General features: G+C 45.6%; 62 non-coding genes across 62 annotated transcripts; all 62 read left to right on the forward strand.

The window, feature by feature from the left end:
- Nucleotides 1–153: 153 nt before the first annotated feature.
- trnae-cuc (transfer RNA glutamic acid (anticodon CUC)) lies at nt 154–225 on the forward strand. The gene has a single exon. It is a non-coding gene; the product is annotated as a tRNA-Glu (tRNA).
- A 98-nt stretch (nt 226–323) lies between these two features.
- Nucleotides 324–395, forward strand: trnae-uuc (transfer RNA glutamic acid (anticodon UUC)). The gene has a single exon. It is a non-coding gene; the product is annotated as a tRNA-Glu (tRNA).
- Nucleotides 396–968: 573 nt separating this feature from the next.
- Nucleotides 969–1,040, forward strand: trnae-uuc (transfer RNA glutamic acid (anticodon UUC)). Its single transcript has one exon. It is a non-coding gene; the product is annotated as a tRNA-Glu (tRNA).
- Nucleotides 1,041–1,138: 98 nt separating this feature from the next.
- On the forward strand, nt 1,139–1,210 carry trnae-cuc (transfer RNA glutamic acid (anticodon CUC)). Its single transcript has one exon. It is a non-coding gene; the product is annotated as a tRNA-Glu (tRNA).
- A 98-nt stretch (nt 1,211–1,308) lies between these two features.
- trnae-cuc (transfer RNA glutamic acid (anticodon CUC)) lies at nt 1,309–1,380 on the forward strand. Its single transcript has one exon. It is a non-coding gene; the product is annotated as a tRNA-Glu (tRNA).
- A 1,595-nt stretch (nt 1,381–2,975) lies between these two features.
- trnae-cuc (transfer RNA glutamic acid (anticodon CUC)) lies at nt 2,976–3,047 on the forward strand. The gene has a single exon. It is a non-coding gene; the product is annotated as a tRNA-Glu (tRNA).
- A 1,050-nt stretch (nt 3,048–4,097) lies between these two features.
- trnae-uuc (transfer RNA glutamic acid (anticodon UUC)) lies at nt 4,098–4,169 on the forward strand. The gene has a single exon. It is a non-coding gene; the product is annotated as a tRNA-Glu (tRNA).
- Nucleotides 4,170–4,650: 481 nt separating this feature from the next.
- trnae-cuc (transfer RNA glutamic acid (anticodon CUC)) lies at nt 4,651–4,722 on the forward strand. The gene has a single exon. It is a non-coding gene; the product is annotated as a tRNA-Glu (tRNA).
- Nucleotides 4,723–4,820: 98 nt separating this feature from the next.
- trnae-cuc (transfer RNA glutamic acid (anticodon CUC)) lies at nt 4,821–4,892 on the forward strand. The gene has a single exon. It is a non-coding gene; the product is annotated as a tRNA-Glu (tRNA).
- Nucleotides 4,893–5,160: 268 nt separating this feature from the next.
- On the forward strand, nt 5,161–5,232 carry trnae-uuc (transfer RNA glutamic acid (anticodon UUC)). Its single transcript has one exon. It is a non-coding gene; the product is annotated as a tRNA-Glu (tRNA).
- Nucleotides 5,233–5,940: 708 nt separating this feature from the next.
- Nucleotides 5,941–6,012, forward strand: trnae-uuc (transfer RNA glutamic acid (anticodon UUC)). The gene has a single exon. It is a non-coding gene; the product is annotated as a tRNA-Glu (tRNA).
- Nucleotides 6,013–6,415: 403 nt separating this feature from the next.
- Nucleotides 6,416–6,487, forward strand: trnae-cuc (transfer RNA glutamic acid (anticodon CUC)). Its single transcript has one exon. It is a non-coding gene; the product is annotated as a tRNA-Glu (tRNA).
- A 98-nt stretch (nt 6,488–6,585) lies between these two features.
- On the forward strand, nt 6,586–6,657 carry trnae-cuc (transfer RNA glutamic acid (anticodon CUC)). The gene has a single exon. It is a non-coding gene; the product is annotated as a tRNA-Glu (tRNA).
- A 268-nt stretch (nt 6,658–6,925) lies between these two features.
- Nucleotides 6,926–6,997, forward strand: trnae-uuc (transfer RNA glutamic acid (anticodon UUC)). The gene has a single exon. It is a non-coding gene; the product is annotated as a tRNA-Glu (tRNA).
- A 574-nt stretch (nt 6,998–7,571) lies between these two features.
- Nucleotides 7,572–7,643, forward strand: trnae-uuc (transfer RNA glutamic acid (anticodon UUC)). Its single transcript has one exon. It is a non-coding gene; the product is annotated as a tRNA-Glu (tRNA).
- A 98-nt stretch (nt 7,644–7,741) lies between these two features.
- On the forward strand, nt 7,742–7,813 carry trnae-cuc (transfer RNA glutamic acid (anticodon CUC)). The gene has a single exon. It is a non-coding gene; the product is annotated as a tRNA-Glu (tRNA).
- A 233-nt stretch (nt 7,814–8,046) lies between these two features.
- Nucleotides 8,047–8,118, forward strand: trnae-uuc (transfer RNA glutamic acid (anticodon UUC)). Its single transcript has one exon. It is a non-coding gene; the product is annotated as a tRNA-Glu (tRNA).
- A 403-nt stretch (nt 8,119–8,521) lies between these two features.
- Nucleotides 8,522–8,593, forward strand: trnae-cuc (transfer RNA glutamic acid (anticodon CUC)). The gene has a single exon. It is a non-coding gene; the product is annotated as a tRNA-Glu (tRNA).
- A 98-nt stretch (nt 8,594–8,691) lies between these two features.
- On the forward strand, nt 8,692–8,763 carry trnae-cuc (transfer RNA glutamic acid (anticodon CUC)). Its single transcript has one exon. It is a non-coding gene; the product is annotated as a tRNA-Glu (tRNA).
- Nucleotides 8,764–9,031: 268 nt separating this feature from the next.
- On the forward strand, nt 9,032–9,103 carry trnae-uuc (transfer RNA glutamic acid (anticodon UUC)). The gene has a single exon. It is a non-coding gene; the product is annotated as a tRNA-Glu (tRNA).
- A 744-nt stretch (nt 9,104–9,847) lies between these two features.
- Nucleotides 9,848–9,919, forward strand: trnae-cuc (transfer RNA glutamic acid (anticodon CUC)). The gene has a single exon. It is a non-coding gene; the product is annotated as a tRNA-Glu (tRNA).
- A 233-nt stretch (nt 9,920–10,152) lies between these two features.
- On the forward strand, nt 10,153–10,224 carry trnae-uuc (transfer RNA glutamic acid (anticodon UUC)). The gene has a single exon. It is a non-coding gene; the product is annotated as a tRNA-Glu (tRNA).
- Nucleotides 10,225–10,627: 403 nt separating this feature from the next.
- Nucleotides 10,628–10,699, forward strand: trnae-cuc (transfer RNA glutamic acid (anticodon CUC)). The gene has a single exon. It is a non-coding gene; the product is annotated as a tRNA-Glu (tRNA).
- Nucleotides 10,700–11,612: 913 nt separating this feature from the next.
- Nucleotides 11,613–11,684, forward strand: trnae-cuc (transfer RNA glutamic acid (anticodon CUC)). The gene has a single exon. It is a non-coding gene; the product is annotated as a tRNA-Glu (tRNA).
- A 98-nt stretch (nt 11,685–11,782) lies between these two features.
- On the forward strand, nt 11,783–11,854 carry trnae-uuc (transfer RNA glutamic acid (anticodon UUC)). Its single transcript has one exon. It is a non-coding gene; the product is annotated as a tRNA-Glu (tRNA).
- Nucleotides 11,855–12,428: 574 nt separating this feature from the next.
- Nucleotides 12,429–12,500, forward strand: trnae-cuc (transfer RNA glutamic acid (anticodon CUC)). The gene has a single exon. It is a non-coding gene; the product is annotated as a tRNA-Glu (tRNA).
- A 403-nt stretch (nt 12,501–12,903) lies between these two features.
- Nucleotides 12,904–12,975, forward strand: trnae-uuc (transfer RNA glutamic acid (anticodon UUC)). Its single transcript has one exon. It is a non-coding gene; the product is annotated as a tRNA-Glu (tRNA).
- A 233-nt stretch (nt 12,976–13,208) lies between these two features.
- trnae-uuc (transfer RNA glutamic acid (anticodon UUC)) lies at nt 13,209–13,280 on the forward strand. The gene has a single exon. It is a non-coding gene; the product is annotated as a tRNA-Glu (tRNA).
- Nucleotides 13,281–13,762: 482 nt separating this feature from the next.
- On the forward strand, nt 13,763–13,834 carry trnae-cuc (transfer RNA glutamic acid (anticodon CUC)). The gene has a single exon. It is a non-coding gene; the product is annotated as a tRNA-Glu (tRNA).
- A 98-nt stretch (nt 13,835–13,932) lies between these two features.
- trnae-cuc (transfer RNA glutamic acid (anticodon CUC)) lies at nt 13,933–14,004 on the forward strand. The gene has a single exon. It is a non-coding gene; the product is annotated as a tRNA-Glu (tRNA).
- Nucleotides 14,005–14,272: 268 nt separating this feature from the next.
- trnae-cuc (transfer RNA glutamic acid (anticodon CUC)) lies at nt 14,273–14,344 on the forward strand. Its single transcript has one exon. It is a non-coding gene; the product is annotated as a tRNA-Glu (tRNA).
- Nucleotides 14,345–14,917: 573 nt separating this feature from the next.
- trnae-cuc (transfer RNA glutamic acid (anticodon CUC)) lies at nt 14,918–14,989 on the forward strand. Its single transcript has one exon. It is a non-coding gene; the product is annotated as a tRNA-Glu (tRNA).
- A 438-nt stretch (nt 14,990–15,427) lies between these two features.
- trnae-cuc (transfer RNA glutamic acid (anticodon CUC)) lies at nt 15,428–15,499 on the forward strand. The gene has a single exon. It is a non-coding gene; the product is annotated as a tRNA-Glu (tRNA).
- Nucleotides 15,500–15,597: 98 nt separating this feature from the next.
- Nucleotides 15,598–15,669, forward strand: trnae-uuc (transfer RNA glutamic acid (anticodon UUC)). The gene has a single exon. It is a non-coding gene; the product is annotated as a tRNA-Glu (tRNA).
- Nucleotides 15,670–16,243: 574 nt separating this feature from the next.
- On the forward strand, nt 16,244–16,315 carry trnae-cuc (transfer RNA glutamic acid (anticodon CUC)). Its single transcript has one exon. It is a non-coding gene; the product is annotated as a tRNA-Glu (tRNA).
- Nucleotides 16,316–16,718: 403 nt separating this feature from the next.
- trnae-uuc (transfer RNA glutamic acid (anticodon UUC)) lies at nt 16,719–16,790 on the forward strand. The gene has a single exon. It is a non-coding gene; the product is annotated as a tRNA-Glu (tRNA).
- Nucleotides 16,791–17,271: 481 nt separating this feature from the next.
- trnae-cuc (transfer RNA glutamic acid (anticodon CUC)) lies at nt 17,272–17,343 on the forward strand. The gene has a single exon. It is a non-coding gene; the product is annotated as a tRNA-Glu (tRNA).
- A 98-nt stretch (nt 17,344–17,441) lies between these two features.
- On the forward strand, nt 17,442–17,513 carry trnae-cuc (transfer RNA glutamic acid (anticodon CUC)). The gene has a single exon. It is a non-coding gene; the product is annotated as a tRNA-Glu (tRNA).
- Nucleotides 17,514–17,781: 268 nt separating this feature from the next.
- On the forward strand, nt 17,782–17,853 carry trnae-cuc (transfer RNA glutamic acid (anticodon CUC)). The gene has a single exon. It is a non-coding gene; the product is annotated as a tRNA-Glu (tRNA).
- Nucleotides 17,854–18,427: 574 nt separating this feature from the next.
- On the forward strand, nt 18,428–18,499 carry trnae-cuc (transfer RNA glutamic acid (anticodon CUC)). The gene has a single exon. It is a non-coding gene; the product is annotated as a tRNA-Glu (tRNA).
- Nucleotides 18,500–18,937: 438 nt separating this feature from the next.
- On the forward strand, nt 18,938–19,009 carry trnae-cuc (transfer RNA glutamic acid (anticodon CUC)). The gene has a single exon. It is a non-coding gene; the product is annotated as a tRNA-Glu (tRNA).
- Nucleotides 19,010–19,107: 98 nt separating this feature from the next.
- On the forward strand, nt 19,108–19,179 carry trnae-uuc (transfer RNA glutamic acid (anticodon UUC)). The gene has a single exon. It is a non-coding gene; the product is annotated as a tRNA-Glu (tRNA).
- A 574-nt stretch (nt 19,180–19,753) lies between these two features.
- On the forward strand, nt 19,754–19,825 carry trnae-cuc (transfer RNA glutamic acid (anticodon CUC)). Its single transcript has one exon. It is a non-coding gene; the product is annotated as a tRNA-Glu (tRNA).
- Nucleotides 19,826–20,228: 403 nt separating this feature from the next.
- trnae-uuc (transfer RNA glutamic acid (anticodon UUC)) lies at nt 20,229–20,300 on the forward strand. The gene has a single exon. It is a non-coding gene; the product is annotated as a tRNA-Glu (tRNA).
- Nucleotides 20,301–20,781: 481 nt separating this feature from the next.
- On the forward strand, nt 20,782–20,853 carry trnae-cuc (transfer RNA glutamic acid (anticodon CUC)). Its single transcript has one exon. It is a non-coding gene; the product is annotated as a tRNA-Glu (tRNA).
- A 98-nt stretch (nt 20,854–20,951) lies between these two features.
- trnae-cuc (transfer RNA glutamic acid (anticodon CUC)) lies at nt 20,952–21,023 on the forward strand. Its single transcript has one exon. It is a non-coding gene; the product is annotated as a tRNA-Glu (tRNA).
- A 268-nt stretch (nt 21,024–21,291) lies between these two features.
- On the forward strand, nt 21,292–21,363 carry trnae-cuc (transfer RNA glutamic acid (anticodon CUC)). Its single transcript has one exon. It is a non-coding gene; the product is annotated as a tRNA-Glu (tRNA).
- Nucleotides 21,364–21,937: 574 nt separating this feature from the next.
- Nucleotides 21,938–22,009, forward strand: trnae-cuc (transfer RNA glutamic acid (anticodon CUC)). Its single transcript has one exon. It is a non-coding gene; the product is annotated as a tRNA-Glu (tRNA).
- Nucleotides 22,010–22,447: 438 nt separating this feature from the next.
- trnae-cuc (transfer RNA glutamic acid (anticodon CUC)) lies at nt 22,448–22,519 on the forward strand. Its single transcript has one exon. It is a non-coding gene; the product is annotated as a tRNA-Glu (tRNA).
- Nucleotides 22,520–22,617: 98 nt separating this feature from the next.
- Nucleotides 22,618–22,689, forward strand: trnae-cuc (transfer RNA glutamic acid (anticodon CUC)). The gene has a single exon. It is a non-coding gene; the product is annotated as a tRNA-Glu (tRNA).
- Nucleotides 22,690–22,787: 98 nt separating this feature from the next.
- On the forward strand, nt 22,788–22,859 carry trnae-uuc (transfer RNA glutamic acid (anticodon UUC)). The gene has a single exon. It is a non-coding gene; the product is annotated as a tRNA-Glu (tRNA).
- Nucleotides 22,860–23,339: 480 nt separating this feature from the next.
- On the forward strand, nt 23,340–23,411 carry trnae-cuc (transfer RNA glutamic acid (anticodon CUC)). Its single transcript has one exon. It is a non-coding gene; the product is annotated as a tRNA-Glu (tRNA).
- A 98-nt stretch (nt 23,412–23,509) lies between these two features.
- Nucleotides 23,510–23,581, forward strand: trnae-cuc (transfer RNA glutamic acid (anticodon CUC)). Its single transcript has one exon. It is a non-coding gene; the product is annotated as a tRNA-Glu (tRNA).
- A 98-nt stretch (nt 23,582–23,679) lies between these two features.
- trnae-cuc (transfer RNA glutamic acid (anticodon CUC)) lies at nt 23,680–23,751 on the forward strand. Its single transcript has one exon. It is a non-coding gene; the product is annotated as a tRNA-Glu (tRNA).
- Nucleotides 23,752–23,849: 98 nt separating this feature from the next.
- On the forward strand, nt 23,850–23,921 carry trnae-uuc (transfer RNA glutamic acid (anticodon UUC)). The gene has a single exon. It is a non-coding gene; the product is annotated as a tRNA-Glu (tRNA).
- Nucleotides 23,922–24,665: 744 nt separating this feature from the next.
- trnae-cuc (transfer RNA glutamic acid (anticodon CUC)) lies at nt 24,666–24,737 on the forward strand. Its single transcript has one exon. It is a non-coding gene; the product is annotated as a tRNA-Glu (tRNA).
- A 268-nt stretch (nt 24,738–25,005) lies between these two features.
- Nucleotides 25,006–25,077, forward strand: trnae-cuc (transfer RNA glutamic acid (anticodon CUC)). Its single transcript has one exon. It is a non-coding gene; the product is annotated as a tRNA-Glu (tRNA).
- A 98-nt stretch (nt 25,078–25,175) lies between these two features.
- trnae-cuc (transfer RNA glutamic acid (anticodon CUC)) lies at nt 25,176–25,247 on the forward strand. Its single transcript has one exon. It is a non-coding gene; the product is annotated as a tRNA-Glu (tRNA).
- A 98-nt stretch (nt 25,248–25,345) lies between these two features.
- On the forward strand, nt 25,346–25,417 carry trnae-uuc (transfer RNA glutamic acid (anticodon UUC)). The gene has a single exon. It is a non-coding gene; the product is annotated as a tRNA-Glu (tRNA).
- Nucleotides 25,418–26,295: 878 nt separating this feature from the next.
- Nucleotides 26,296–26,367, forward strand: trnae-cuc (transfer RNA glutamic acid (anticodon CUC)). The gene has a single exon. It is a non-coding gene; the product is annotated as a tRNA-Glu (tRNA).
- Nucleotides 26,368–26,806: 439 nt separating this feature from the next.
- trnae-cuc (transfer RNA glutamic acid (anticodon CUC)) lies at nt 26,807–26,878 on the forward strand. Its single transcript has one exon. It is a non-coding gene; the product is annotated as a tRNA-Glu (tRNA).
- A 97-nt stretch (nt 26,879–26,975) lies between these two features.
- trnae-cuc (transfer RNA glutamic acid (anticodon CUC)) lies at nt 26,976–27,047 on the forward strand. The gene has a single exon. It is a non-coding gene; the product is annotated as a tRNA-Glu (tRNA).
- The last annotated feature ends 84 nt before the right edge of the window (nt 27,048–27,131 follow it).

Here is a 27,131-nt window from a genome sequence, read left to right on the forward strand (position 1 = left end):
GTAAGGATTCAGCACTCTTACCGCTGCGGCCCGGGTTCGATTCCCGGTCATGGAAATTCATTTTCAATTGCACTGTTGTTTTCTTTACGTATATAAAGCACTCTTGGTATTGGTCTCCAAAGACATCTTGCTAGATTCTCCATCAAAAAATGGTCCCTGATGGTCTAGTGGTCAGGATTCGGCGCTCTCACCGCCGCGGCCCGGGTTCGATTCCCGGTCAGGGAAAGTCATTTTCAATTGAATTGTTGTATTCTTCACGTGTATAAAGCACTCATGGTATTGATCTCCAAAGACATCTTGCTAGATTCTCCATCAAAAAATGGTCCCTGATGGTCTAGTGGTAAGGATTTGGCGCTTTCACTGCCGCGGCCCGGGCTCGATTCCCGGTCAGGGAAAGGCATGTTCTCCTTCAATTGCATTGTTGTCTTCGTCATTAAAGCTTTCTTGGTATTAATCCGCAAAGGTATCTTGAAAGATGGTCTATTGGTCAGGTTTTGGCGCTTTCAGCGCCAAGGCCCATGTCATGGAATTAGTTTTGTAAATTGCATCGTTTTATTCACCATGTCTTTAAAGCACTCTTGGTATTGATCTCCAAAGACCTCTTACTTGATTCTGAATACTAAACGGTCCCTGATGGTCGAGTGGTCAGGATTTGGTGCTCTCACCGCCGTGGCCCAGGTTCGATTCCCGGTCAGGGAAAGGCATTTTCAATTGCATAGTTGTTTTCTTCACGTGTATAAAGCACTCTTGGTATTGATCTCCAAAGACATCTTGCTAGATTCTCCATCAAAAATTGGTCCCTGATGGTCTAGTGGTAAGGATTCGGCGCTTTCACCGCCACGGCCTGAGGTTCGATTCCCGTACATTGAATGGCATTTTCAATTCAATTGTTCTTTTTTTCAAGTGTATTAAGCACTCTTGGTATTGATCTCCAAAGACATCTTGCTAGATACTCCATCAAGAAATGGTCCCTGATGGTCTAGTGGTAAGGATTCGGCGCTTTCACCGCCGCGGCCCGTGTTCGATTCCCGGTCAGGGAAAGGCATTTTCAATTGCACTGTTGTTTTCTTTACGTGTATAAAGCACTCTTGGTATTGATCTCCAAAGACATCTTGCTAGATTCTCCATCAAAAAATGGTCCCTGATGGTCTAGTAGTCAGGATTCGGCGCTCTCACCGCCGCGGCCCGGGTTCGATTCCCGGTCAGGGAAAGTCATTTTCAATTGCACTGTTGTTTTCTTTACGTATATAAAGCACTCTTGGTATTGGTCTCCAAAGACATCTTGCTAGATTCTCCATCAAAAAATGGTCCCTGATGGTCTAGTGGTCAGGATTCGGCGCTCTCAATGCCGCGGCCCGGGTTCGATTCCCGGTCAGGGAAAGGCATTTTCAATTGAATTGTTGTATTCTTTACGTATATAAAGCACTCTTGGTATTGATCTCCAAAGACATCTTGCTAGATTCTCCATCAAAAAATGGTCCCTGATGGTCTAGTGGTAAGGATTTGGCGCTTTCACCGCAACGGCCGTGGTTCGATTCCCGGTCAGGGAAAGGCATGTCCTCCTTCAATTGCATTGCTGTCTTCGTCATTAAAGCTTTCTTGGTATTAATCCGCAAAGGTATCTTGAAAGATGGTGTATTGGTCAGGTTTTGGCGCTTTCACCGCCAAAGCCCGTGTCATGGAATTAGTTTCGTAAATTGCATCGTTGTATTCACCACGTCTTTAAAGCGCTCTTGGTATTGATCTCCAAAGACCTCTTACTTGATTCTGGACCACAAAACGGTCCCTGATGGTCGAGTGGTCAGGATTTGGTGCTCTCACCGCCGCGGCCCGAGTTCGATTCCCGATCAGGGAAAGGCATTTTCAATTGCATTGTTGTTTTCTTCACGTGTATAAAGCACTCTTGGTATTGATCTCCAAAGACATCTTGCTAGATTCTCCATCAGAAAATGGTCCCTGATGGTCTAGTGGTAAGGATTCGGCGCTCTCACCGCCACGGCCCGGGGTTCGATTCCCGGTCATTGAATGGCATTTTCAATTCAATTGTTCTTTTTTTCAATTGTATTAAGCACTCTTGGTATTGATCTCCACAGACATCTTGCTAGATACTCCATCAAGAAATGGTCCCTGATGGTCTAGTGGTAAGGATTCGGCGCTCTCACCGCCGCGGCCCATGTTCGATTCCCGGTCAGGGAAAGGCATTTTCAATTGCACTGTTGTTTTCTTTACGTATATAAAGCACTCTTGGTATTGGTCTCCAAAGACATCTTGCTAGATTCTCCATCAAAAAATGGTCCCTGATGGTCTAGTGGTAAGGATTCGGCGCTCTCACCGCCACAGCCCGGGGTTCGATTCCCGGTCATTGAATGGCATTTTCAATTGAATTGTTCTTTTTTTCAAGTGTATAAAGCACTCTTGGTATTTATCTCCAAAGACATCTTGCTAGATAATCCATCAACAAATGGTCCCTGATGGTCTAGTGGTAAGGATTCGGCGCTCTCACCGCCGCGGCCCGTGTTCGATTCCCCGTCAGGGAAAGGCATTTTCAATTGCACCGTTGTTTTCTTTACTTGTATAAAGCACTCTTGGTATTGATCTCCAAAGACATCTTGCTAGATTCTCCATCAAAAAATCGTCCCTGATGGTCTAGTGGTGAGGATTCGGCGCTCTCACCGCCACGGCCCGGGTTTGATTCCCGGTCAGGGAAAGTAATTTTCAATTGCACTGTTGTTTTCTTTACGTATATAAAGCACTCTTGGTATTGGTCTCCAAAGACATCTTGCTAGATTCTCCATCAAAAAATGGTCCCTGAAGGTCTAGTGGTCAGGATTCGGCGCTCTCACCGCCGCGGCCCTGGTTCGATTCCCGGTCAGGGAAAGGCATTTTCAATTGAATTGTTGTATTCTTTATGTATATAAAGCACTCTTGGTATTGATCTCCAAAGACATCTTGCTAGATTCTCCATCAAAAAATGGTCCCTGATGGTCTAGTGGTAAGGATTCGGCGCTCTCACCGCCACGGCCCGGGTTCGATTCCCGGTCAGGGAAAGGCATGTCCTCCTTCAATTGCATTCTTGTCTTCGTCATTAAAGCGTTCTTGGTATTAATCCGCAAAGGTATCTTGAAAGATGGTCTATTGGTCAGGTTTTGGGGCTTTCACCGCCAAAGCCGGTGTCATGGAATTAGTTTCGTAAATTGCATCGTTGTATTCACCACGTCTTTAAAGCGCTCTTGGTATTGATCTCCAAAGACCTCTTACTTGATTCTGGACCACAAAACGGTCCCTGATGGTCGAGTGGTCAGGATTTGGTGCTCTCACCACCGCGGCCCTGGTTCGATTCCCGGTCAGGGAAAGGCATTTTCAATTGCATTGTTGTTTTCTTCACGTGTATAAAGCAGTCTTGGTATTGATCTCCAAAGACATCTTGCTAGATTCTCCATCAAAGAATGGTCCCTGATGGTCTAGTGGTAAGGATTCGGCGCTCTCACCACCACGGCCCGGGGTTCGATTCCTGGTCATTGAATGGCATTTTCAAATGAATTGTTATTTTTTTCCAAGTGTATTAAGCACTCTTGGTATTGATCTCCAAAGACATCTTGCTAGATACTCCGTCAAAAAATGCTCCCTGATGGTCTAGTGGTAAGGATTCGGCGCTCTCACCGCCGCGGCCTGTGTTCGATTCCCGGTCAGGGAAAGGCATTTTCAATTGCACTGTTGTTTTCTTTACGTGTATAAAGCACTCTTGGTATTGATCTCCAAAGACATCTTGCTAGATTCTATATCAAAAAATGGTCCCTGATGGGCTAGTGGTCAGGATTCGGCGCTCTCACCGCCAAGGCCCGGGTTCGATTCCCGGTCAGGGAAAGGCATGTCCTCCTTCACTTACATTGTTGTCTTCGTCATTAAAGCTTTCTTGGTATTAATCCGCAAAGGTATCTTGAAAGATGGTCTATTGGTCAGGTTTTGGCGCTTTCACCGCCAAGGCCCGTGTCATGGAATTAGTTTTGTAAATTGCATCGTTGTATTCACCACGTCTTTAAAGCGCTCTTCGTATTGATCTCCAAAGTCTTCTTGCTAGATTCTCCATCAAAAAATGGTCCCTGATGGTCTAGTGGTAAGGATTTGGCGCTTTCACCGCCGCGGCCCGGGTTCTATTCCCGGTCAGGGAAAGGCATGTCCTCCTTCAATTGCATTGTTGTCTTCGTCATTAAAGCTTTCTTGGTATTAATCCGCAAAGGTATCTTGTAAGATGGTCTATTGGTCAGGTTTTGGCGCTTTCACCGCCAAGGCCCGTGTCATGGAATTAGTTGTGTAAATTGCATCGCTGTATTCACCACGTCTTTAAAGCACTCTTGGTATTGATCTCCAAAGGCCTCTTACTTGATTCTGGACCACAAAATTGTTCTTTTTTTCAAGTGTATTAAGCACTCTTGGTATTGATCTCCAAAGACATCTTGCTAGATACTCCATCAAGAAATGGTCCCTGATGGTCTAGTGGTAAGGACTCGGCGCTCTCACCACCGCGGCCCGTGTTCGATTCCCGGGCAGGGAAAGGCATTTTCAATTGCACTGTTGTTTTTTTTACGTGTATAAAGCACTCTTGGTATTGATCTCCAAAGACATCTTGCTAGATTCTCCATCAAAAAATGGTCCCTGATGGTCTAGTGGTCAGGATTCGGCGCTCTCACCGCCGCGGCCCGGGTTCGATTCCCGGTCAGGGAAAGTCATTTTCAATTACACTGTTGTTTTCTTTACGTATATAAAGCACTCTTGGTATTGGTCTCCAAAGACATCTTGCTAGATTCTCCAACAAAAAATGGTCCCTGATGGTCTAGTGGTCAGGATTCGGCGCTCTCACCGCCGCGGCCCGGGTTCGATTCCCGGTCAGGGAAAGTCATTTTCAATTGCACTGTTGTTTTCTTTACGTATATAAAGCACTCTTGGTATTGATCTCCAAAGACATCTTGCTAGATTCTATATCAAAAAATGGTCACTGATGGTCTAGTGGTCAGGATTCGGCGCTCTCACCGCCGCGGCCCGGGTTCGATTCCCGGTCAGGCAAAGGCATTTTCAATTGAATTGTTGTATTCTTTACGTATATTAAGCACTCTTGGTATTGATCTCCAACGACATCTTGCTAGATTCTCCATCAAAAAATGGTCCCTGATGGTCTAGTGGTAAGGATTTGGCGCTTTCACCGCCGCGGCCCGGGTTCGATTCCCGGTCAGGGAAAGGCATGTCCTCCTTCAATTACATTGTTGTCTTCGTCATTAAAGATTTCTTGGTATTAATCCACAAAGATATCTTGAAATATGGTCTATTGGTCAGGTTTTGGCGCTTTCACCACCAAGGCCCATGTCATGGAATTAGTTTTGTAAATTGCATCGTTGTATTCACCACGTCTTTAAAGCACTCTTGGTATTGATCTCCAAAGACCTCTTACTTGATTCTGGACCCCAAAACGGTCCCTGATGGTCTAGTGGTCAGGATTTGGTGCTCTCACCGCCGCGGCCCGTGTTCGATTCCCAGTAAGGGAAAGGCATTTTCAATTGCACTGTTGTTTTCTTTACGTGTATAAAGCACTCTTGGTATTGATCTCCAAAGACATCTTGCTAGATTCTATATCAAAAAATGGTCCCTGATGGTCTAGTGGTCAGCATTCGGCGCTCTCACCGCCAAGGCCCGGGTTCGATTCCCGGTCAGGGAAAGGCATGTCCTCCTTCAATTACATTGTTGTCTTCGTCATTAAAGCTTTCTTGGTATTAATCCGCAAAGGTATCTTGAAAGATGGTCTATTGGTCAGGTTTTGGCGCTTTCACCGCCAAGGCCCGTGTCATGGAATTAGTTTTGTAAATTGCATCGTTGTATTCACCACGTCTTTAAAGCGCTCTTCGTATTGATCTCCAAAGACATCTTGCTAGATTCTCCATCAAAAAATGGTCCCTGATGGTCTAGTGGTAAGGATTTGGCGCTTTCACCGCCGCGGCCCGGGTTCGATTCCCGGTCAGGGAAAGGCATGTCCTCCTTCAATTGCATTGTTGTCTTCGTCATTAAAGCTTTCTTGGTATTAATCCGCAAAGGTATCTTGAAAGATGGTCTATTGGTCAGGTTTTGGCGCTTTCACCGCCAAGGCCCGTGTCATGGAATTAGTTGTGTAAATTGCATCGTTGTATTCACCACGTCTTTAAAGCACTCTTGGTATTGATCTCCAAAGACCTCTTACTTGATTCTGGACCACAAAACGGTCCCTGATGGTCTAGTGGTCAGGATTTGGTGCTCTCTCCGCCGCGGCTCGGGTTCGATTCCCGGTCAGGGAAAGTCATTTTCAATTGCACTGTTTTTTTCTTCACCTGTATAAAGCACTCTTGGTATTGATCTCCAAAGACATCTTGCTAGATTTTCCATCAAAAAATGGTCCCTGATGGTCTAGTGGTCAGGATTCGGCGCTCTCACCGCCGCGGCCCGGGTTCGATTCCCGGTCAGGGAAAGTCATTTTCAATTACACTGTTGTTTTCTTTACGTATATAAAGCACTCTTGGTATTGGTCTCCAAAGACATCTTGCTAGATTCTCCAACAAAAAATGGTCCCTGATGGTCTAGTGGTCAGGATTCGGCGCTCTCACCGCCGCGGCCCGGGTTCGATTCCCGGTCAGGGAAAGTCATTTTCAATTGCACTGTTGTTTTCTTTACGTATATAAAGCACTCTTGGTATTGATCTCCAAAGACATCTTGCTAGATTCTATATCAAAAAATGGTCACTGATGGTCTAGTGGTCAGGATTCGGCGCTCTCACCGCCGCGGCCCGGGTTCGATTCCCGGTCAGGCAAAGGCATTTTCAATTGAATTGTTGTATTCTTTACGTATATTAAGCACTCTTGGTATTGATCTCCAACGACATCTTGCTAGATTCTCCATCAAAAAATGGTCCCTGATGGTCTAGTGGTAAGGATTTGGCGCTTTCACCGCCGCGGCCCGGGTTCGATTCCCGGTCAGGGAAAGGCATGTCCTCCTTCAATTACATTGTTGTCTTCGTCATTAAAGATTTCTTGGTATTAATCCACAAAGATATCTTGAAATATGGTCTATTGGTCAGGTTTTGGCGCTTTCACCACCAAGGCCCATGTCATGGAATTAGTTTTGTAAATTGCATCGTTGTATTCACCACGTCTTTAAAGCACTCTTGGTATTGATCTCCAAAGACCTCTTACTTGATTCTGGACCACAAAACGGTCCCTGATGGTCTAGTGGTCAGGATTTGGTGCTCTCTCCGCCGCGGCCCAGGTTCGAATCCCGGTCAGGGAAAGGCATTTTCAATTGCATTGTTGTTTTCTTCACGTGTATAAAGCAGTCTTGGTATTGATCTCCAAAGACATCTTGCTAGATTCTCCATCAAAAAATGGTCCCTGATGGTCTAGTGGTAAGGATTCGGCGCTCTCACCGCCACAGCCCGGGGTTCGATTCCCGGTCATTGAATGGCATTTTCAATTGAATTGTTCTTTTTTTCAAGTGTATTAAGCACTCTTGGTATTGATCTCCAAAGACATCTTGCTAGATACTCCATCAAAAAATGGTCCCTGATGGTCTAGTGGTAAGGATTCGGCGCTTTCACCGCCGCGGCCCGTGTTCGATTCCCGGTAAGGGAAAGGCATTTTCAATTGCACTGTTGTTTTCTTTACGTGTATAAAGCACTCTTGGTATTGATCTCCAAAGACATCTTGCTAGATTCTATATCAAAAAATGGTCCCTGATGGTCTAGTGGTCAGGATTCGGCGCTCTCACCGCCAAGGCCCGGGTTCGATTCCCGGTCAGGGAAAGGCATGTCCTCCTTCAATTACATTGTTGTCTTCGTCATTAAAGCTTTCTTGGTATTAATCCGCAAAGGTATCTTGAAAGATGGTCTATTGGTCAGGTTTTGGCGTTTTCACCGCCAAGGCCCGTGTCATGGAATTAGTTTTGTAAATTGCATCGTTGTATTCACCACGTCTTTAAAGCGCTCTTCGTATTGATCTCCAAAGACATCTTGCTAGATTCTCCATCAAAAAATGGTCCCTGATGGTCTAGTGGTAAGGATTTGGCGCTTTCACCGCCGCGGCCCGGGTTCGATTCCCGGTCAGGGAAAGGCATGTCCTCCTTCAATTGCATTGTTGTCTTCGTCATTAAAGCTTTCTTGGTATTAATCCACAAAGGTATCTTGAAAGATGGTCTATTGGTCAGTTTTTGGCGCTTTCACCGCCAAGGCCCCTGTCATGGAATTAGTTGTGTAAATTGCATCGTTGTATTCACCACGTCTTTAAAGCACACTTGGTATTGATCTCCAATGACCTCTTACTTGATTCTGGACCACAAAACGGTCCCTGATGGTCTAGTGGTCAGGATTTGGTGCTCTCTCCGCCGCGGCTCGGGTTCGATTCCCGGTCAGGGAAAGTCATTTTCAATTGCACTGTTTTTTTCTTCACCTGTATAAAGCACTCTTGGTATTGATCTCCAAAGACATCTTGCTAGATTCTCCATCAAAAAATGGTCCCTGATGGTCTAGTGGTCAGGATTCGGCGCTCTCACCGTCGCGGCCCGGGTTCGATTCCCGGTCAGGGAAAGTCATTTTCAATTACACTGTTGTTTTCTTTACGTATATAAAGCACTCTTGGTATTGGTCTCCAAAGACATCTTGCTAGATTCTCCAACAAAAAATGGTCCCTGATTGTCTAGTGGTCAGGATTCGGCGCTCTCACCGCCGCGGCCCGGGTTCGATTCCCGGTCAGGGAAAGTCATTTTCAATTGCACTGTTGTTTTCTTTACGTATATAAAGCACTCTTGGTATTGATCTCCAAAGACATCTTGCTAGATTCTATATCAAAAAATGGTCACTGATGGTCTAGTGGTCAGGATTCGGCGCTCTCACCGCGGCGGCCCGGGTTCGATTCCCGGTCAGGCAAAGGCATTTTCAATTGAATTGTTGTATTCTTTACGTATATTAAGCACTCTTGGTATTGATCTCCAACGACATCTTGCTAGATTCTCCATCAAAAAATGGTCCCTGATGGTCTAGTGGTAAGGATTTGGCGCTTTCACCGCCACGGCCCGGGTTCGATTCCCGGTCAGGGAAAGGCATGTCCTCCTTCAATTACATTGTTGTCTTCGTCATTAAAGATTTCTTGGTATTAATCCACAAAGATATCTTGAAATATGGTCTATTGGTCAGGTTTTGGCGCTTTCACCACCAAGGCCCATGTCATGGAATTAGTTTTGTAAATTGCATCGTTGTATTCACCACGTCTTTAAAGCACTCTTGGTATTGATCTCCAAAGACCTCTTACTTGATTCTGGACCACAAAACGGTCCCTGATGGTCTAGTGGTCAGGATTTGGTGCTCTCTCCGCCGCGGCCCAGGTTCGAATCCCGGTCAGGGAAAGGCATTTTCAATTGCATTGTTGTTTTCTTCACGTGTATAAAGCAGTCTTGGTATTGATCTCCAAAGACATCTTGCTAGATTCTCCATCAAAAAATGGTCCCTGATGGTCTAGTGGTAAGGATTCGGCGCTCTCACCGCCACAGCCCGGGGTTCGATTCCCGGTCATTGAATGGCATTTTCAATTGAATTGTTCTTTTTTTCAAGTGTATTAAGCACTCTTGGTATTGATCTCCAAAGACATCTTGCTAGATACTCCATCAAAAAATGGTCCCTGATGGTCTAGTGGTAAGGATTCGGCGCTCTCACCGCCGCGGCCCGTGTTCGATTCCCGGTAAGGGAAAGGCATTTTCAATTGCACTGTTGTTTTCTTTACGTGTATAAAGCACTCTTGGTATTGATCTCCAAAGACATCTTGCTAGATTCTATATCAAAAAATGGTCCCTGATGGTCTAGTGGTCAGGATTCGGCGCTCTCACCGCCAAGGCCCGGGTTTGATTCCCGGTCAGGGAAAGGCATGTCCTCCTTCAATTACATTGTTGTCTTCGTCATTAAAGCTTTCTTGGTATTAATCCGCAAAGGTATCTTGAAAGATGGTCTATTGGTCAGGTTTTGGCGCTTTCACCGCCAAGGCCCGTGTCATGGAATTAGTTTTGTAAATTGCATCGTTGTATTCACCACGTCTTTAAAGCGCTCTTCGTATTGATCTCCAAAGACATCTTGCTAGATTCTCCATCAAAAAATGGTCCCTGATGGTCTAGTGGTAAGGATTTGGCGCTTTCACCGCCGCGGCCCGGGTTCGATTCCCGGTCAGGGAAAGGCATGTCCTCCTTCAATTGCATTGTTGTCTTCGTCATTAAAGCTTTCTTGGTATTAATCCACAAAGGTATCTTGAAAGATGGTCTATTGGTCAGTTTTTGGCGCTTTCACCGCCAAGGCCCGTGTCATGGAATTAGTTGTGTAAATTGCATCGTTGTATTCACCACGTCTTTAAAGCACTCTTGGTATTGATCTCCAAAGACCTCTTACTTGATTCTGGACCACAAAACGGTCCCTGATGGTCTAGTGGTCAGGATTTGGTGCTCTCTCCGCCGCGGCTCGGGTTCGATTCCCGGTCAGGGAAAGTCATTTTCAATTGCACTGTTTTTTTCTTCACCTGTATAAAGCACTCTTGGTATTGATCTCCAAAGACATCTTGCTAGATTCTCCATCAAAAAATGGTCCCTGATGGTCTAGTGGTCAGGATTCGGCGCTCTCACCGTCGCGGCCCGGGTTCGATTCCCGGTCAGGGAAAGTCATTTTCAATTGCACTGTTGTTTTCTTTACGTATATAAAGCACTCTTGGTATTGGTCTCCAAAGACATCTAGCTAGATTCTCCATCAAAAAATGGTCCCTGATGGTCTGGTGGTCAGGATTCGGCGCTCTCACCGCCGCGGCCCAGGTTCGATTCCCGGTCAGGGAAAGGCATTTTCAATTGAATTGTTGTATTCTTTATGTATATAAAGCACTCTTGGTATTGATCTCCAAAGACATCTTGCTAGATTCTCCATCAAAAAATGGTCCCTGATGGTCTATTGTTAAGGATTTGGCGATTTCACCGCCACGGCCCGGGTTCGATTCCCGGTCAGGGAAAGACATGTCCTCCTTCAATTGCATTGTTGTCTTCGTCATTAAAGCTTTCTTGATATTAATCCGCAAAGGTATCTTGAAAGATGGTCTATTGGTCAGGTATTGGCGCTTTCACCGCCAAAGCCCGTGTCATGGAATTAGTTTCGTAAATTGCATCGTTGTATTCACCACGTCTTTAAAGCGCTCTTGGTATTGATCTCCAAAGACCTCTTACTTGATTCTGGACCACAAAACGGTCCCTGATTGTCTAGTGGTCAGGATTTGGTGCTCTCACCGCCGCGCCCCGGGTTCGATTCCCGGTCAGGGAAAGGCATTTTCAATTGCATTGTTGTTTTCTTCACGTGTATAAAGCAGTCTTGGTATTGATCTCCAAAGACATCTTGCTAGATTCTCCATCAGAAAATGGTCCCTGATGGTCTAGTGGTCGGGATTCGGCGCTCTCACCTCCGCGGCAAGGGTTCGATTCCAGGTCAAGGAAAGTCATTTTCAATTGCACTGTTGTTTTCTTTACGTATATAAAGCACTCTTGGTATTGGTCTCCAAAGAATTATTGCTAGATTCTCCATCAAAAAATGGTCCCTGATGGTCTAGTGGTCAGGATTCGGCGCTCTCACCGCCGCGCCCCGGGTTCGATTCCCGGTCAGGGAAAGGCATTTTCAATTGAATTGTTGTATTCTTTACGTATATAAAGCACTCTTGGTATTGATCTCCAAAGACATCTTGCTAGATTCTCCATCAAGAAATGGTCCCTGATGGTCTAGTGGTAAGGATATGGCGCTTTCACCGCCACGGCCCGGGTTCGATTCCTGGTCAGGGAAAGGCATGTCCTCCTTCAATTACATTGTTGTCTTCGTCATTAAAGATTTCTTGGTATTAATCCACAAAGGTATCTTGAAATATGGTCCATTGGTCAGGTTTTGGCGCTTTCACCACCAATGCCCGTGTCATGGAATTAGTTTTGTAAATTGCATCGTTGTATTCACCACGTCTTTAAAGCACTCTTGGTATTGATCTCCAAAGACCTCTTACTTGATTCTGGACCACAAAACGGTCCCTGATGGTCTAGTGGTCAGGATTTGGTGCTCTCTCCGCCGCGGCTCGGGTTCGAATCCCAGTCAGGGAAAGGCATTTTCAATTGCATTGATGTTTTCTTCACGTGTATAAAGCAGTCTTGGTATTGATCTCCAAAGACATCTTGCTAGATTCTCCACCAAAAAATGGTCCCTGATGGTCTAGTGGTAAGGATTCGGCGCTCTCACTGCCACAGCCCAGGGTTCGATTCCAGGTCATTGAATGGCATTTTCAATTGAATTGTTCTTTTTTTCAAGTCTATTAAGCACTCTTGGTATTGATCTCCAAAGACATCTTGCTAGATACTCCATCAAAAAATGGTCCCTGATGGTCTAGTGGTAAGGATTCGGCGCTCTCACCGCCGTGGCCCGTGTTCGATTCCCGGTCAGGGAAAGGCATTTTCAATTGCACTGTTGTTTTCTTTACGTGTTTAAAGCACTCTTGGTATTGATCTCCAAAGACATCTTCCTAGATTCTATATCAAAAAATGGTCCCTGATGGGCTAGTGGTCAGGATTCGGCGCTCTCACTGCCAAGGCCCGGGTTTGATTCCCGGTCAGGGAAAGGCATGTCCTCCTTCAATTACATTGTTGTCTTCGTCATTAAAGCTTTATTGGTATTAATCCGCAAAGGTATCTTGAAAGATGGTCTATTGGTCAGGTTTTGGCGCTTTCACCGCCAAGGCCCGTGTCATGGAATTAGTTTTGTAAATTGCATCGTTGTATTCACCACGTCTTTAAAGCGCTCTTCGTATTGATCTCCAAAGACATCTTGCTAGATTCTCCATCAAAAGATGGTCCCTGATGGTCTAGTGGTAAGGATTTGGCGCTTTCACCGCCGCGGCCCGGGTTCGATTCCCGGTCAGGGAAAGGCATGTCCTCCTTCAATTGCATTGTTGTCTTCGTCATTAAAGCTTTCTTGGTATTAATCCGCAAAGGTATCTTGAAAGATGGTCTATTGGTCAGGTTTTGGCGCTTTCACCGCCAAGGCCCGTGTCATGGAATTAGTTGTGTAAATTGCATCGTTGTATTCACCACGTCTTTAAAGCGCTCTTCGTATTGATCTCCAAAGACATCTTGCTAGATTCTCCATCAAAAGATGGTCCCTGATGGTCTAGTGGTAAGGATTTGGCGCTTTCACCGCCGTGGCCCGGGTTCGATTCCCGGTCAGGGAAAGGCATGTCCTCCTTCAATTGCATTGTTGTCTTCGTCATTAAAGCTTTCTTGGTATTAATCCGCAAAGGTATCTTGAAAGATGGTCTATTGGTCAGGTTTTGGCGCTTTCACCGCCAAGGCCCGTGTCATGGAATTAGTTGTGTAAATTGCATCGTTGTATTCACCACGTCTTTAAAGCACTCTTGGTATTGATCTCCAAAGGCCTCTTACTTGATTCTGGACCACAAAATTGTTCTTTTTTTCAAGTGTATTAAGCACTCTTGGTATTGATCTCCAAAGACATCTTGCTAGATACTCCATCAAGAAATGGTCCCTGATGCTCTAGTGGTAAGGATTCGGCGCTCTCACCGCCGCGGCCCGTGTTCGATTCCCGGGCAAGGAAAAGCCATTTTCAATTGCACTGTTGTTTTCTTTACGTGTATAAAGCACTCTTGGTATTGATCTCCAAAGACATCTTGCTAGATTCTCCATCAAAAAATGGTCCCTGATGGTCTAGTGGTCAGGATTCGGCGCTCTCACCGCCGCGGCCCGGGTTCGATTCCCGGTCAGGGAAAGTCATTTTCAATTGCACTGTTGTTTTCTTTACGTATATGAAGCACTCTTGGTATTGGTCTCCAAAGACATCTTGCTAGATTCTCCAACAAACAATGGTCCCTGATGGTCTAGTGGTCAGGATTCGGCGCTCTCACCGCCGCGGCCCGGGTTCGATTCCCGGTCAGGGAAAGGCATTTTCAATTGAATTGTTGTATTCTTTACGTATATAAAGCACTCTTGGTATTGATCTCCAAAGACATCTTGCTAGATTCTCCATCAAAAAATGGTCCCTGATGGTCTAGTGGTCAGGATTCGGCGCTCTCACCGCCGCGCCCTGGGTTCGATTCCTGGTCAGGGAAAGGCATTTTCAATTGAATTGTTGTATTCTTTACGTATATAAAGCACTCTTGGTATTGATCTCCAAAGACATCTTGCTAGATTCTATATCAAAAAATGGTCCCTGATGGTCTAGTAGTCAGGATTCGGCGCTCTCACCGCCAAGGCCCGGGTTCGATTCCCGGTCAGGGAAAGGCATGTCCTCCTTCAATTACATTGTTGTCTTCGTCATTAAAGATTTCTTGGTATTAATCCACAAAGGTATCTTGAAATATGGTCTATTGGTCAGGTTTTGGCGCTTTCACCACCAAGGCCCATGTCATGGAATTAGTTTTGTAAATTGCATCGTTGTATTCACCACGTCTTAAAAGCACTCTTGGTATTGATCTCCAAAGACCTCTTACTTGATTCTGGACCACAAAACGGTCCCTGATGGTCTAGTGGTCAGGATTTGGTGCTCTCTCCGCCGCGGCTCGGGTTCGAATCCCGGTCAGGGAAAGGCATTTTCAATTGCATTGTTGTTTTCTTCACGTGTATAAAGCAGTCTTGGTATTGATCTCCAAAGACATCTTGCTAGATTCTCCATCAAAAAATGGTCCCTGATGGTCTAGTGGTAAGGATTCGGCGCTCTCACCGCCACAGCCCGGGGTTCGATTCCCGGTCATTGAATGGCATTTTCAATTGAATTGTTCTTTTTTCAAGTGTATTAAGCACTCTTGGTATTGATCTCCAAAGACATCTTGCTAGATTCTATATCAAAAAATGGTCCCTGATGGTCTAGTGGTCAGGATTCGGCGCTCTCACCGCCGCGGCCCGGGTTCGATTCCCGGTCAGGGAAAGTCATTTTCAATTGCACTGTTTTTTTCTTCACCTGTATAAAGCACTCTTGGTATTGATCTCCAAAGACATCTGCTCGATTCTCCATCAAACAATGGTCCCTGATGGTCTAGTGGTCAGGATTCGGCGCTCTCACCGCCGCGGCCTGTGTTCGATTCCCGGGCAGGGAAAGGCATTTTCAATTGCACTGTTGTTTTCTTTACGTGTATAAAGCACTCTTGGTATTGATCTCCAAAGACATCTTGCTAGATTCTCCATCAAAAAATGGTCCCTGATGGTCTAGTGGTCAGGATTCGGCGCTCTCACCGCCACAGCCCGGGGTTCGATTCCCGGTCATTGAATGGCATTTTCAATTGAATTGTTCTTTTTTTCAAGTGTATTAAGCACTCTTGGTATTGATCTCCAAAGACATCTTGCTAGATACTCTATCAAAAGATGGTCCCTGATGGTCTAGTGGTCAGGATTCGGCGCTCTCACCGCCGCGGCCCGGGTTCGATTCCCGGTCAGGGAAAGTCATTTTCAATTGCACTGTTTTTTTCTTCACCTGTATAAAGCACTCTTGGTATTGATCTCCAAAGACATCTTGCTAGATTCTCCATCAAGAAATGGTCCCTGATGGTCTAGTGGTAAGGATATGGCGCTTTCACCGCCACGGCCCGGGTTCGATTCCCGGTCAGGGAAAGGCATGTCCTCCTTCAATTACATTGTTGTCTTCGTCATTAAAGATTTCTTGGTATTAATCCAAAAAGGTATCTTGAAATATGGTCCATTGGTCAGGTTTTGGCGCTTTCACCACCAATGCCCGTGTCATGGAATTAGTTTTGTATATTGCATCGTTGTATTCACCACGTCTTTAAAGCACTCTTGGTATTGATCTCCAAAGACCTCTTACTTGATTCTGGACCACAAAACGGTCCCTGATGGTCTAGTGGTCAGGATTTGGTGCTCTCTCCGCCGCGGCTCGGGTTCGAATCCCAGTCAGGGAAAGGCATTTTCAATTGCATTGATGTTTTCTTCACGTGTATAAAGCAGTCTTGGTATTGATCTCCAAAGACATCTTGCTAGATTCTCCACCAAAAAATGGTCCCTGATGGTCTAGTGGTAAGGATTCGGCGCTCTCACCGCCACAGCCCGGGGTTCGATTCCAGGTCATTGAATGGCATTTTCAATTGAATTGTTCTTTTTTTCAAGTCTATTAAGCACTCTTGGTATTGATCTCCAAAGACATCTTGCTAGATACTCCATCAAAAAATGGTCCCTGATGGTCTAGTGGTAAGGATTCGGCGCTCTCACCGCCGTGGCCCGTGTTCGATTCCCGGTCAGGGAAAGGCATTTTCAATTGCACTGTTGTTTTCTTTACGTGTTTAAAGCACTCTTGGTATTGATCTCCAAAGACATCTTCCTAGATTCTATATCAAAAAATGGTCCCTGATGGGCTAGTGGTCAGGATTCGGCGCTCTCACTGCCAAGGCCCGGGTTTGATTCCCGGTCAGGGAAAGGCATGTCCTCCTTCAATTACATTGTTGTCTTCGTCATTAAAGCTTTATTGGTATTAATCCGCAAAGGTATCTTGAAAGATGGTCTATTGGTCAGGTTTTGGCGCTTTCACCGCCAAGGCCCGTGTCATGGAATTAGTTTTGTAAATTGCATCGTTGTATTCACCACGTCTTTAAAGCGCTCTTCGTATTGATCTCCAAAGACATCTTGCTAGATTCTCCATCAAAAGATGGTCCCTGATGGTCTAGTGGTAAGGATTTGGCGCTTTCACCGCCGCGGCCTGGGTTTGATTCCCGGTCAGGGAAAGGCATGTCCTCCTTCAATTGCATTGTTGTCTTCGTCATTAAAGCTTTCTTGGTATTAATCCGCAAAGGTATCTTGAAAGATGGTCTATTGGTCAGGTTTTGGCGCTTTCACCGCCAAGGCCCGTGTCATGGAATTAGTTGTGTAAATTGCATCGTTGTATTCACCACGTCTTTAAAGCACTCTTGGTATTGATCTCCAAAGGCCTCTTACTTGATTCTGGACCACAAAATTGTTCTTTTTTTCAAGTGTATTAAGCACTCTTGGTATTGATCTCCAAAGACATCTTGCTAGATACTCCATCAAGAAATGGTCCCTGATGCTCTAGTGGTAAGGATTCGGCGCTCTCACCGCCGCGGCCCGTGTTCGATTCCCGGGCAGGGAAAGGCATTTTCAATTGCACTGTTGTTTTCTTTACGTGTATAAAGCACTCTTGGTATTGATCTCCAAAGACATCTTGCTAGATTCTCCATCAAAAAATGGTCCCTGATGGTCTAGTGGTCAGGATTCGGCGCTCTCACCGCCGCGGCCCGGGTTCGATTCCCGGTCAGGGAAAGTCATTTTCAATTGCACTGTTGTTTTCTTTACGTATATGAAGCACTCTTGGTATTGGTCTCCAAAGACATCTTGCTAGATTCTCCAACAAACAATGGTCCCTGATGGTCTAGTGGTCAGGATTCGGCGCTCTCACCGCCGCGGCCCGGGTTCGATTCCCGGTCAGGGAAAGGCATTTTCAATTGAATTGTTGTATTCTTTACGTATATAAAGCACTCTTGGTATTGATCTCCAAAGACATCTTGCTAGATTCTCCATCAAAAAATGGTCCCTGATGGTCTAGTGGTCAGGATTCGGCGCTCTCACCGCCGCGCCCTGGGTTCGATTCCTGGTCAGGGAAAGGCATTTTCAATTGAATTGTTGTATTCTTTACGTATATAAAGCACTCTTGGTATTGATCTCCAAAGACATCTTGCTAGATTCTATATCAAAAAATGGTCCCTGATGGTCTAGTAGTCAGGATTCGGCGCTCTCACCGCCAAGGCCCGGGTTCGATTCCCGGTCAGGGAAAGGCATGTCCTCCTTCAATTACATTGTTGTCTTCGTCATTAAAGATTTCTTGGTATTAATCCACAAAGGTATCTTGAAATATGGTCTATTGGTCAGGTTTTGGCGCTTTCACCACCAAGGCCCATGTCATGGAATTAGTTTTGTAAATTGCATCGTTGTATTCACCACGTCTTAAAAGCACTCTTGGTATTGATCTCCAAAGACCTCTTACTTGATTCTGGACCACAAAACGGTCCCTGATGGTCTAGTGGTCAGGATTTGGTGCTCTCTCCGCCGCGGCTCGGGTTCGAATCCCGGTCAGGGAAAGGCATTTTCAATTGCATTGTTGTTTTCTTCACGTGTATAAAGCAGTCTTGGTATTGATCTCCAAAGACATCTTGCTAGATTCTCCATCAAAAAATGGTCCCTGATGGTCTAGTGGTAAGGATTCGGCGCTCTCACCGCCACAGCCCGGGGTTCGATTCCCGGTCATTGAATGGCATTTTCAATTGAATTGTTCTTTTTTTCAAGTGTATTAAGCACTCTTGGTATTGATCTCCAAAGACATCTTGCTAGATTCTATATCAAAAAATGGTCCCTGATGGTCTAGTGGTCAGGATTCGGCGCTCTCACCGCCGCGGCCCGGGTTCGATTCCCGGTCAGGGAAAGTCATTTTCAATTGCACTGTTTTTTTCTTCACCTGTATAAAGCACTCTTGGTATTGATCTCCAAAGACATCTGCTCGATTCTCCATCAAACAATGGTCCCTGATGGTCTAGTGGTCAGGATTCGGCGCTCTCACCGCCGCGGCCTGTGTTCGATTCCCGGGCAGGGAAAGGCATTTTCAATTGCACTGTTGTTTTCTTTACGTGTATAAAGCACTCTTGGTATTGATCTCCAAAGACATCTTGCTAGATTCTCCATCAAAAAATGGTCCCTGATGGTCTAGTGGTCAGGATTCGGCGCTCTCACCGCCACAGCCCGGGGTTCGGTTCCCGGTCATTGAATGGCATTTTCAATTGAATTGTTCTTTTTTTCAAGTGTATTAAGCACTCTTGGTATTGATCTCCAAAGACATCTTGCTAGATACTCTATCAAAAGATGGTCCCTGATGGTCTAGTGGTCAGGATTCGGCGCTCTCACCGCCGCGGCCCGGGTTCGATTCCCGGTCAGGGAAAGTCATTTTCAATTGCACTGTTTTTTTCTTCACCTGTATAAAGCACTCTTGGTATTGATCTCCAAAGACATCTTGCTAGATTCTCCATCAAGAAATGGTCCCTGATGGTCTAGTGGTAAGGATATGGCGCTTTCACCGCCACGGCCCGGGTTCGATTCCCGGTCAGGGAAAGGCATGTCCTCCTTCAATTACATTGTTGTCTTCGTCATTAAAGATTTCTTGGTATTAATCCAAAAAGGTATCTTGAAATATGGTCCATTGGTCAGGTTTTGGCGCTTTCACCACCAATGCCCTTGTCATGGAATTAGTTTTGTAAATTGCATCGTTGTATTCACCACGTCTTTAAAGCACTCTTGGTATTGATCTCCAAAGACCTCTTACTTGATTCTGGACCACAAAACGGTCCCTGATGGTCTAGTGGTCAGGATTTGGTGCTCTCTCCGCCGCGGCTCGGGTTCGAATCCCAGTCAGGGAAAGGCATTTTCAATTGCATTGATGTTTTCTTCACGTGTATAAAGCAGTCTTGGTATTGATCTCCAAAGACATCTTGCTAGATTCTCCACCAAAAAATGGTCCCTGATGGTCTAGTGGTAAGGATTCGGCGCTCTCACCGCCACAGCCCGGGGTTCGATTCCAGGTCATTGAATGGCATTTTCAATTGAATTGTTCTTTTTTTCAAGTCTATTAAGCACTCTTGGTATTGATCTCCAAAGACATCTTGCTAGATACTCCATCAAAAAATGGTCCCTGATGGTCTAGTGGTAAGGATTCGGCGCTCTCACCGCCGTGGCCCGTGTTCGATTCCCGGTCAGGGAAAGGCATTTTCAATTGCACTGTTGTTTTCTTTACGTGTTTAAAGCACTCTTGGTATTGATCTCCAAAGACATCTTCCTAGATTCTATATCAAAAAATGGTCCCTGATGGGCTAGTGGTCAGGATTCGGCGCTCTCACTGCCAAGGCCCGGGTTTGATTCCCGGTCAGGGAAAGGCATGTCCTCCTTCAATTACATTGTTGTCTTCGTCATTAAAGCTTTATTGGTATTAATCCGCAAAGGTATCTTGAAAGATGGTCTATTGGTCAGGTTTTGGCGCTTTCACCGCCAAGGCCCGTGTCATGGAATTAGTTTTGTAAATTGCATCGTTGTATTCACCACGTCTTTAAAGCGCTCTTCGTATTGATCTCCAAAGACATCTTGCTAGATTCTCCATCAAAAGATGGTCCCTGATGGTCTAGTGGTAAGGATTTGGCGCTTTCACCGCCGCGGCCCGGGTTCGATTCCCGGTCAGGGAAAGGCATGTCCTCCTTCAATTGCATTGTTGTCTTCGTCATTAAAGCTTTCTTGGTATTAATCCGCAAAGGTATCTTGAAAGATGGTCTATTGGTCAGGTTTTGGCGCTTTCACCGCCAAGGCCCGTGTCATGGAATTAGTTGTGTAAATTGCATCGTTGTATTCACCACGTCTTTAAAGCACTCTTGGTATTGATCTCCAAAGGCCTCTTACTTGATTCTGGACCACAAAATTGTTCTTTTTTTCAAGTGTATTAAGCACTCTTGGTATTGATCTCCAAAGACATCTTGCTAGATACTCCATCAAGAAATGGTCCCTGATGCTCTAGTGGTAAGGATTCGGCGCTCTCACCGCCGCGGCCTGTGTTCGATTCCCGGGCAGGGAAAGGCATTTTCAATTGCACTGTTGTTTTCTTTACGTGTATAAAGCACTCTTGGTATTGATCTCCAAAGACATCTTGCTAGATTCTCCATCAAAAAATGGTCCCTGATGGTCTAGTGGTCAGGATTCGGCGCTCTCACCGCCGCGGCCCGGGTTCGATTCCCGGTCAGGGAAAGTCATTTTCAATTGCACTGTTGTTTTCTTTACGTATATGAAGCACTCTTGGTATTGGTCTCCAAAGACATCTTGCTAGATTCTCCAACAAACAGTGGTCCCTGATGGTCTAGTGGTCAGGATTCGGCGCTCTCACCGCCGCGGCCCGGGTTCGATTCCCGGTCAGGGAAAGGCATTTTCAATTGAATTGTTGTATTCTTTACGTATATAAAGCACTCTTGGTATTGATCTCCAAAGACATCTTGCTAGATTCTCCATCAAAAAATGGTCCCTGATGGTCTAGTGGTCAGGATTCGGCGCTCTCACCGCCGCGCCCTGGGTTCGATTCCTGGTCAGGGAAAGGCATTTTCAATTGAATTGTTGTATTCTTTACGTATATAAAGCACTCTTGGTATTGATCTCCAAAGACATCTTGCTAGATTCTATATCAAAAAATGGTCCCTGATGGTCTAGTAGTCAGGATTCGGCGCTCTCACCGCCAAGGCCCGGGTTCGATTCCCGGTCAGGGAAAGGCATGTCCTCCTTCAATTACATTGTTGTCTTCGTCATTAAAGATTTCTTGGTATTAATCCACAAAGGTATCTTGAAATATGGTCTATTGGTCAGGTTTTGGCGCTTTCACCACCAAGGCCCATGTCATGGAATTAGTTTTGTAAATTGCATCGTTGTATTCACCACGTCTTAAAAGCACTCTTGGTATTGATCTCCAAAGACCTCTTACTTGATTCTGGACCACAAAACGGTCCCTGATGGTCTAGTGGTCAGGATTTGGTGCTCTCTCCGCCGCGGCTCGGGTTCGAATCCCGGTCAGGGAAAGGCATTTTCAATTGCATTGTTGTTTTCTTCACGTGTATAAAGCAGTCTTGGTATTGATCTCCAAAGACATCTTGCTAGATTCTCCATCAAAAAATGGTCCCTGATGGTCTAGTGGTAAGGATTCGGCGCTCTCACCGCCACAGCCCGGGGTTCGATTCCCGGTCATTGAATGGCATTTTCAATTGAATTGTTCTTTTTTTCAAGTGTATTAAGCACTCTTGGTATTGATCTCCAAAGACATCTTGCTAGATTCTATATCAAAAAATGGTCCCTGATGGTCTAGTGGTCAGGATTCGGCGCTCTCACCGCCGCGGCCCGGGTTCGATTCCCGGTCAGGGAAAGTCATTTTCAATTGCACTTTTTTTTTCTTCACCTGTATAAAGCACTCTTGGTATTGATCTCCAAAGACATCTGCTCGATTCTCCATCAAACAATGGTCCCTGATGGTCTAGTGGTCAGGATTCGGCGCTCTCACCGCCGCGGCCCGTGTTCGATTCCCGGGCAGGGAAAGGCATTTTCAATTGCACTGTTGTTTTCTTTACGTGTATAAAGCACTCTTGGTATTGATCTCCAAAGACATCTTGCTAGATTCTCCATCAAAAAATGGTCCCTGATGGTCTAGTGGTCAGGATTCGGCGCTCTCACCGCCACAGCCCGGGGTTCGATTCCCGGTCATTGAATGGCATTTTCAATTGAATAGTTCTTTTTTTCAAGTGTATTAAGCACTCTTGGTATTGATCTCCAAAGACATCTTGCTAGATACTCTATCAAAAGATGGTCCCTGATGGTCTAGTGGTCAGGATTCGGCGCTCTCACCGCCGCGGCCCGGGTTCGATTCCCGGTCAGGGAAAGTCATTTTCAATTGCACTGTTTTTTTCTTCACCTGTATAAAGCACTCTTGGTATTGATCTCCAAAGACATCTTGCTAGATTCTCCATCAAACAATGGTCCCTGATGGTCTAGTGGTCAGGATTCGGCGCTCTCACCGCCGCGGCCCGGGTTCGATTCCCGGTCAGGAAAAGTCATTTTCAATTGCACTTTTGTTTTCTTTACGTATATAAAGCACTCTTGGTATTGATCTCCAAAGACATCTTGCTAGATACTCCATCAAAAAATGGTCACTGATGGTCTAGTGGTAAGGATTTGGCGCTTTCACCGCCGCGGCCCGGGTTCGATTCCCGGTCAGGGAAAGGCATGTCCTCATTCAATTGCATTGTTGTCTTTGTCATTAAAGCTTTCTTGGTATTAATCCGCAAAGGTATCTTGAAAGATGGTCTATTGGTCAGGATTTGGCGCTTTCACCGCCAAGGCCCGTGTCATGGAATTAGTTGTGTAAATTGCATCGTTGTATTCACCACGTCTTTAAAGCACTCTTGGTATTGATCTCCAAAGGCCTCTTACTTGATTCTGCACCACAAAATTGTTCTTTTTTCAAGTGTATTAAGCACTCTTGGTATTGATCTCCAAAGACATCTTGCTAGATACTCCATCAAAAAATGGTCCCTGATGGTCTAGTGGTAAGGATTCGGCGCTTTCACCGCTGCGGCCCGTGTTCAATTCCCAGGCAGGGAAAGGCATTTTCATTTGCACTGTTGTTTTCTTTACGTGTATAAAGCACTCTTGGTATTGATCTCCAAAGACATCTTGCTAGATTCTCCATCAAAAAATGGTCCCTGATGGTCTAGTGGTCAGGATTCGGCGCTCTCACCGCCGCGGCCCGGGTTCGATTCCCGGTCAGGGAAAGTCATTTTCAATTGCACTGTTGTTTTCTTTACGTATATAAAGCACTCTTGGTATTGGTCTCCAAAGACATCTTGCTAGATTCTCCATCAAAAAATGGTCCCTGATGGTCTAGTGGTCAGGATTCGGCGCTCTCACCGCCGCAGCCCGGGTTCGATTCCCGGTCAGGGAAAGTCATTTTCAATTGCACTGTTGTTTTCTTTACGTATATAAAGCACTCTTGGTATTGGTCTCCAAAGACATCTTGCTAGATTCTCCATCAAAAAATGGTCCCTGATGGTCTAGTGGTCAGGATTCGGCGCTCTCACCGCCGCGGCCCGGGTTCGATTCCCGGTCAGGGAAAGGCATTTTCAATTGAATTGTTGTATTCTTTACGTATATAAAGCACTCTTGGTATTGATCTCCAAAGACATCTTGCTAGATTCTCCATCAAAAAATGGTCCCTGATGGTCTAGTGGTAAGGATTTGGTGCTTTCACCGCCACGGCCCGGGTTCGATTCCCGGTCAGGGAAAGGCATGTCCTCCTTCAATTACATTGTTGTCTTCGTCATTAAAGATTTCTTGGTATTAATCCACAAAGGTATCTTGAAATATGGTCTATTGGTCAGGTTTTGGCGCTTTCACCACCAAGGCCCATGTCATGGAATTAGTTTTGTAAATTGCATCGTTGTATTCACCACGTCTTTAAAGCACTCTTGGTATTGATCTCCAAAGACCTCTTACTTGATTCTGGACCACAAAACGGTCCCTGTTGGTCTAGTGGTCAGGATTTGGTGCTCTCTCCGCCGCGGCCCGGGTTCGAATCCCGGTCAGGGAAAGGCATTTTCAATTGCATTGTTGTTTTCTTCACGTGTATAAAGCAGTCTTGGTATTGATCTCCAAAGACATCTTGCTAGATTCTCCATCAAAAAATAGTCCCTGATGGTCTAGTGGTAAGGATTCGGCACTCTCACCGCCACAGCCCGGGTTTCGATTCCCGGTCATTGAATGGCATTTTCAATTGAATTGTTCTTTTTTTCAAGTGTATTAAGCACTCTTGGTATTGATCTCCAAAGACATCTTGCTAGATACTCCATCAAAAAATGGTCCCTGATGGTCTTGTGGTAAGGATTCGGCGCTCTCACCGCCGCGGCCCGTGTTCGATTCCCGGTCAGGGAAAGGCATTTTCAATTGCACTGATGTTTTCTTTACGTGTATAAAGCACTCTTGGTATTGATCTCCAAAGACATCTTGCTAGATTCTATATCAAAAAATGGTCCCTGATGGTCTAGTGGTCAGGATTCGGCGCTCTCACCGCCGCGGCCCGGGTTCGATTCCCGGTCAGGGAAAGTCATTTTCAATTGCACTGTTTTTTTCTTCACCTGTATAAAGCACTCTTGGTATTGATCTCCAAAGACATCTTGCTAGATTCTCCATCAAAAAATGGTCCCTGATGGTCTAGTGGTAAGGATTCAGCGCTCTCACCGCCGCGGCCCGTTTTCGATTCCCGGTCAGGGAAAGGCATTTTCAATTGCACTGTTGTTTTCTTTACGTGTATAAAGCACTCTTGGTATTGATCTCCAAAGACATCTTGCTAGATTCTATATCAAAAAATGGTCCCTGATGGTCTAGTGGTCAGGATTCGGCGTTCTCACCGCCAAGGCCCGGGTTCGATTCCCGGTCAGGGAAAGTCATTTTCAATTGCACTGTTGTTTTCTTTACGTATATAAAGCACTCTTGGTATTGGTCTCCAAAGACATCTTGCTAGATTCTCCATCAAAAAATTGTCCCTGATGGTCTAGTGGTCAGGATTCGGCGCTCTCACCACCGCGCCCCGGGTTCGATTCCCGGTCAGGGAAAGGCATTTTCAATTGAATTGTTGTATTCTTCACGTGTATAAAGCACTCTTGGTATTGATCTCCAAAGACATCTTGCTAGATTCTCCATCAAAAAATGGTCCCTGATGGTCTAGTGGTAAGGATTTGGCGCTTTCACTGCCGTGGCCCGGTTTCGATTCCCGGTCAGGGAAAGGCATGTCCTCCGTCAATTGCATTGTTGTCTTCGTCATTAAAGCTTTCTTGGTATTAATCCGCAAAGGTATCTTGAAAGATGGTCTATTGGTCAGGTTTTGGCGCTTTCACCGCCAAGGCCCGTGTCATGGAATTAGTTTTGTAAATTGCATCGTTGTATTCACCACGTCTTTAAAGCACTCTTGGTATTGATCTCCAAAGACCTCTTACTTGATTCTGGACCACAAAACGGTCACTGATGGTCGAGTGGTCAGGATTTGGTGCTCTCACCGCCACGGCCCGGGGTTCGATTCCCGGTCATTGAATGGCATTTTCAATTGAATTGTTCTTTTTTTCAAGTGTATTAATCACTCTTGGTTTTGATCTCCAAAGACATCTTGCTAGATACTCCATCAAAAAATGGTCCCTGATGGTCTAAGGGTCAGGATTCGGCGGTCTCACCGCAGCGGCCCGGTTTCGATTCCCGGTCAGGGAAAGTCATTTTCAATTGCACTGTTGTTTTCTTTACGTATATAAAGCACTCTTGGTATTGGTCTCCAAAGACATCTTGCTAGATTCTCCATCAAAAAATGGTCCCTGATGGTCTAGTGGAAGGATTCATCGCTTTCACCGCCACGGCCCGGGTTCGATTCCCGGTCAGGGAAAGGCATGTCCTCCTTCAATGACATTGTTGTCTTCGTCATTAAAGATTTCTTGGTATTAATCCACAAAGGTATCTTGAAATATGGTCTATTGGTCAGGTTTTGGCGCTTTCACCACCAAGGCCCATGTCATGGAATTAGTTTTGTAAATTGCATCGTTGTATTCACCACGTCTTTAAAGCACTCTTGGTATTGATCTCCACAGACCTCTTACTTGATTCTGGACCACAAAACGGTCCCTGATGGTCTAGTGGTCAGGATTTGGTGCTCTCTCCGCCGCGGCCCGGGTTCGAATCCCGGTCAGGGAAAGGCATTTTCAATTGCATTGTTGTTTTCTTCACGTGTATAAAGCAGTCTTGGTATTGATCTCCAAAGACATCTTGCTAGATTCTCTATCAAAAAATGGTCCCTGATGGTCTAGTGGTAAGGATTCGGCGCTCTCACCGCCACAGCCCGGGGTTCGATTCCCGGTCATTGAATGGCATTTTCAATTGAATTGTTCTTTTTTTCAAGTGTATTAAGCACTCTTGGTATTGATCTCCAAAGACATCTTGCTAGATACTCTATCAAAAAATGGTCCCTGATGGTCTAGTGGTAAGGATTTGGCGCTCTCACCGCCGCGGCCCGTGTTCGATTCCCGGTCAGGGAGAGGCATTTTCAATTGCACTGTTGTTCTCTTTACGTCTATAAAGCACTCTTGGTATTGATCTCCAAAGACATCTTGCTAGATTCTATATCAAAAAATGGTCCCTGATGGTCTAGTGGTCAGGATTCGGCGCTCTCACCGCCGCGGCCCGGGTTCGATTCCCGGTCAGGGAAAGTCATTTTCAATTGCACTGTTTTTTTCTTCACCTGTATAAAGCACTCTTGGTATTGATCTCCAAAGACATCTGCTAGATTCTCCATCAAACAATGGTCCCTGATGGTCTAGTGGTCAGGATTCGGCGCTCTCACCGCCGCGGCCCGGGTTCGATTCCCGGTCAGGGAAAGTCATTTTCAATTGCACTTTTGTTTTCTTTACGTATATAAAGCACTCTTGGTATTGATCTCCAAAGACATCTTGCTAGATACT

The sequence above is a fragment of the Poecilia reticulata genome, chromosome 10 (assembly GCF_904066995.2).
Source record: "Poecilia reticulata chromosome 10, P_reticulata-male-v2, whole genome shotgun sequence".
NCBI lineage: Eukaryota > Metazoa > Chordata > Actinopteri > Cyprinodontiformes > Poeciliidae > Poecilia > Poecilia reticulata.